General features: G+C 52.2%; 1 protein-coding gene across 3 annotated transcripts in view; it reads left to right on the top strand.

The window, feature by feature from the left end:
* Positions 1-5,258, top strand: part of GSN (gelsolin) — a 57,651-nt gene continuing 52,393 nt past the window's right edge. For 2 of the 3 annotated variants that reach the window (XM_012664409.1, XM_012664410.1), the window contains exon 1: positions 1-111. The gene's annotated coding sequence lies outside the window, so the exon portion shown is untranslated. Of the gene's footprint in view, positions 112-905; positions 943-5,258 lie in introns of those variants that run through there. The other variant, XM_012664411.1, reaches the window with a different exon arrangement.

Here is a 5,258-nt window from a genome sequence, read left to right as displayed (position 1 = left end):
CCGCGCCCTGCCCACCCGGCCGCTCGCACCGCAGCGCGCCCGCCCCGCCGCCCGGAACCAGCTGAGCACAGCTGGACCCAGCAGCCGCCGTCGCCAGCGCCTCAGCAGCAGGTAGGGGAGGGGGCGGCCCCGGCTCCGGGAATCTGGGGATCCGGGCTGATCTGAGTCCTTCCTGTCCCTCCCCTCGCGGTCCCGGCTCGCCGGCGCCTGGAGCTCGGCCCGGCCTCGGGGCATCGCTGGAGAAGGGCTTCCTCGCTCCCCTCGCCCTTCTTCCCGGGACCAAGGAGGGTGGATCGGGGCCGGGGCAGGAGAGGAGGGGGCCAGGCCTGCACCCACCCGCCCGTCCTAATAATCTTGACCCCGCCCCCGGGGTGGGGGGACTGGGCCCGGGGTCACCCTCGCACTCGGGGTGTCTGACCCGGGCATGCGGGTGGCGGTTCCGCCGCGGAGTCCTCCCAGCGGATCCTTCACTCCTGGGTAATACCTTTGCCTGCTCTCCCTCCAACTCCTTCCTCTTTCTGAGCCCGGGGCTGTTAGAAAGTTCTTCCTTGTACTCGTCTGAAATCTGCCTGTGTCTGCTACCTGTGCGTGCCGCCTCCTCCCCGGCGCTGCGGTGTGTGTTCCCTTCCCTGCCTCCCGGAAACTTCTTTCAGAGTCGAAGACAGTGATTGGAACCCCCTTCTCCCTGGGCCCCCATCTCTTGTAGGGTCCAACGCCCCCGGAACCTGGTTACAGCCTGATTGCGGGCTGGCCGCTCTGGGCGGGGCCCAGGGGCAAGGCCCATCCTTCCTTGGAAGTCTGGGGCCTGGGGCGTGGGTGGGCGGGAGACACTGGCTTCATTTGCCCAGACATCCACCCCTCATTCGTCCTCGTGCCCGCCGTCAGAGCAGAGAAGGGATCTTTAAAACACCCGGAACTCATTCCAGGCCGTCTCCTCCCGGGGTAAGGCTGGCTGTGTGGAAGGTGGGGCCTCTGGGGAGGTCCCCTCTCTCTTTTGTTTGGCCTCTGGGGCCTCTTAAAAGACTTCATCCCACAGGACCACATTTCCGACGGGGGCACCTGGAACTCTCACTGCTGTGCACTTTGTAGTGACCATAGTTTGCTGGAGTCTCACCCCGTCCCCATTCCACGGTTGACAAAACTCAAGGGCCCGTCGTCACACAGTGAGCAGGGACAGGGCTGGGCCCAATCGCAATCTGCCCTTTGCTGCCTACTTCTCGCTGGTGGGACTTGAGCCTCTTTCTTGGTGTTCCATTCACTAAAGGCCTGAGCACCCCCCGCCCCCACATCCACACTTAGGGGTGTCAGTTGGTGTTTTTTGGGGATATTAAGGGGAAGATGCTTGGAACAGAGGAGGAAGGATGGGAGGGGAACGGTTGGCTTTCAGCTCCTTCGAAACTCTGTTTTTTTCTTTCTGGGGCCTTGCTATTTATAAATGCCAGGAAAATTGTAAACAGCCTTGGGAGCTTGGGTTGGCACTCAGTGAGTTATACAGCAGCAAAGAGGGTTTCTGTGTGAATCAGGGAAGGGAACTTTACTGCAGAATTTTCCATAGTCTTTTTATTAGGGACTAACATGAGCTTGGGAGCAGCTGCTCCCAGGAGGGGTGGCTGCCACTTGTGGCATTTCCTTCCTTCCCTCCTCCCTTGATTCCGCACTCGTCTGGGCCTGTGTTCTGTGTCTTGCCCTGTGAGGAGCACAAGAGCCCCTGAGGAGGACAGAGCTCTCTGTCCTCAAGATGCTCCCCATCTATAGTGGTTGACACATCGGTGCCATGCAAAGTTACTTCAGCCTGTGAGAGGAGTGACTAATTCTGTCTGGGTGAGCCAGGCCTCAGAAATGAGTAGTAGTTTGCCAGGAGGAACAGGGATTGGGGAAGAGACATTCTAAAAAGCAGGAACAGCTTGTGCAAAGGCACTGAGGTTTTCTGAGCAATCCTTGTGGCTAGAGTGGAGGATGGGGGAAGGGTGGTGTGGTGGGAGTTAAGATTGTAAATGAAGACGGAACTAGATTGTAGGCTAAGAGTTTGGACTTCATTCTGAAGGTAATGAGGAGCTAAGAAAGGTTTTTGACCAGAGCAGTGATAAAAACTCTCGTGAATCTAGTGGCTGGTGGAGCGGGTGCATCGGAAGGAGCTGATCTGGAGGCAGGGGAGCTCCTGAGGAGGCTCCTGTCTGGTTCATGTGAAATAGAGCGCGGGTCTGAACCAGAGCTGTGGCCGCTGGGACGGATCAGAGTGGCCGATTCTGGAAGCCCCTCCGAAGGTCTCAGAACCTGCTATAAATTTCATCTGAAATCAGACAATAGGCTTATAGCTCCTGGATATGGCCACTACATTATTATAGCTACTGGACTAGACTAAGTTTTTCAGAGTGATTTTTTTCTTTTTTATTATTTTTAAAACAAACAAACTAAATATTGTTAAGGATTCAAACATAGAGAAGAGGCACCTTGAACCCTTCAGACCCTGCTGTTTCCCCAGAGGTAGCCACTGTTAACAGCGGTGTTTGTGCTTCTGCTGAGCTGTCCGAAGCAAGATGTTGGCTGGACACCTTCACTCTTCTTGGCCGTCTGGTGCCAGTAGATCACTTCTCCCTACTCCGTGTGGGTAGTTTGGGTCTTTTGTGAGATGTTTCAGGATCACAGAGATGGTTTCTGCTTGGTCTGTAGTACTTTGCTGAGGCTTTGGTCTCAGGTTTTCTTCAAGAAAACTTTTACAGCCTATGTCTACAGCCTCTAAGGGTGTAAACTTGCTTATTAGGGACCACAGGTATGAGAGGAGTTAGAAGCACTGGCTTGGGAGTAGAGCTGCCGTTTTGGTTCTTCTGGGTGACCTCAGGCAAGTCCTGTCTTTCTGGGCCTCAGTTTCTCATCTGTAAAATGGTCTGCATGGTATTAATAAAAAGCTGCCTTTTAATATACCTAACACTGCAACATTAAATCCTTCATGGACTACTCACAACTATCCTCTTTTACAGGTGAGGAAAGTAAGGCTTAGAGGCTAAATAACGTGCCTCGGGTTTTGTGACTATTAGGTGACCGTGTCAGGATTCTGGACGTCTGACCACAGAGCCATAGCCCTTAATTACTGCACTAAACATTCTCCTGAAGGTTCTGTCTAGTCCTAACATTACAAGAGCTGGTGGGGGAGTTTTGCTGTGGCTGTCATGAGGGACGGGAGTCAGTGTGCACAGCGTGGGGGGCTCAGCCCTGCAGCGGAGAGGCCTGGAGGGGCCTCCCGGGCTGTTTGTAAACTCGTACTTTCTTGCACCATCCACAGGACCCTCGAGTGTAGGTGAGTCTCCTCTCCATTTCAGGGAATCAGGGCTCTAAGACGACACAGGACTTGCCCAGCAAGGTCATTTGGCCAGTTGGGAGCCCAGCCAGGACTGGTCCCTCTTTTTCACCAGTTGAGCCCATGCTCTGGAAATCTATCTGGGTAAGCCAGGAAAAGTGGGTAACCCACCCCCTATCCCATGGTTATTCCCTGAAAAACGCTGGCAGAACAGGGAAAAGAAGATCCCAGGGGTTATGTATTTTAGGGGGGAGGGAAAAATTGAGACCAGTGGTTAGGCGGCCAGGAGATGTTAAGTAAAAATATCTCCTCGCTTTCAACTGAGTGAGCCTGTGTCGTATTTCAGCCTGATGTGGTTTGTGAGGTTGGAGACCACAGGCAGGCTCAGTTCCTGCTGCCCGCCAGCTCCCCCTCTCCCTCCCCTGCCACATGTGGGCTCTTCCCTGCCTTGCCTGGGACCACATCAGCAATTTAAGGGTTGGGCAGGGAAAAGCAGGGGTGTGGTGGGCAAGGCTGGGCAGCTGAAGGCCTGTGCTTGGCTCTTGGCTTTGCCACTGACAAAGTGACTTACACTAATGCATACCTTTCTCTGGGCCCCAGTGTCTGTTCTGCAACGTGGGGTGGACGGCATAATGTCAGGCTCTCCCAGCTCTGACTGTCGGAGGGCTTTGTGGTCAGTGCATGAACGCAGGACCTGCATATCTGAGACACGAAGTCAGCCCACAGCAGTGCAGCTGGTGACTCAGCTACTGCTCTTGAATTTGCTCTTTTCAGACTGAATTGGTTGGTTGCCCCATTTTGCAGCTAAGGAAGTTGAAGCCTAGGATTCATGTATGTACCCTATTCCCTGTTCTACGAGCAATAACAATAGTGGCTACTGTATGTGGTGCGTTCACTGTGTGTGTTCACCTTGTGCTTTCACTGTCTTGTTTAATCTTTAACAGCCCTACGAGGGAGGAGATATTGACTCTGTTTTACAGATAAGGAAACTGAGGCTCAGCCTAGAGAAATGAAATGACTTATACTTCCTCTTCTTTGGGTCTCAGAGTAGCCCTGGGGTTGTCATTATGTGACCCATTTTACAGATGAGCACACCAAGGCCTGGAGACATGAGCTCCCTTGCCCAGGAGTCCCCAGGGGCCACATGGCCAGTTAGGTTTCTTTCCGAGCCATCCTGCTCCTCCCTGGTGCCTTGCTTGTTCTGCTTCCAGGAGCCTCTGCACCGCTTGCATTCAATGCTTGGATTAAGGGAGGAGGACAGTTTTCTTCCTGGACTATAAAGTATCCCTGAAACCCATGCTTCCCAAGAGGGATCCAAAAAGGGTTTGAGCCACAGAGCTTCACAGGGAAGTCCGATGAAAGAGTCGCAGCAGTGGCAGTGGATTCGTTTATTCTGCTGAACTGGTTAAGCAAACTACCTTGTTACCTTCCAACCTCAACAAGAGTATCATCTGGCTCAGACCTGTTTGCTAAGCAAAGGGTCTATATTCTGTATATGTGAGCCTTCGGGGCGGGGCTTGGCCCTTACTCTCCTTGCTGCAGAGGCTGCGGCTGGGCTGGGCTCTTGGTTTGTACTCAGTAAATAGTAGTTAAATTTCTGGGCATGCCTTAGTGGTGTGGGTGGCATGTGTACTTTTTCTCCCCTCCTCCAAGAATCTTTTTTGTTTTGTTAACCCTTATTATATCTATTACCCTTTCGAGAGGAAATTTAGGAAATAAAAAATAAGAACTGTCCATAGCTGACCAGAGATTATCACTGCTAACATGGGTGTGTTTCCTTCCTGATATTTTCAGTGCATTTTTTTACCCCCACATGACTGCGGTCATCCTGCATTTATAATTTTCTATTCTGACATTTTGTTTTTCTTCAACATTATAGCATACATATTTTCTCATGTTATTAAGGACTCTTCTCAAATTTAATTTTTAAAGGGTTTTAAAAGTATATTATACTTTAAGTAGA

The sequence above is a fragment of the Propithecus coquereli genome, unplaced genomic scaffold (assembly GCF_000956105.1).
Source record: "Propithecus coquereli isolate 6110/MARCELLA unplaced genomic scaffold, Pcoq_1.0 Scaffold89, whole genome shotgun sequence".
NCBI lineage: Eukaryota > Metazoa > Chordata > Mammalia > Primates > Indriidae > Propithecus > Propithecus coquereli.
Note: the sequence above shows the minus strand (reverse complement) of the source record. Positions and strands in the feature narration are given on the sequence as shown.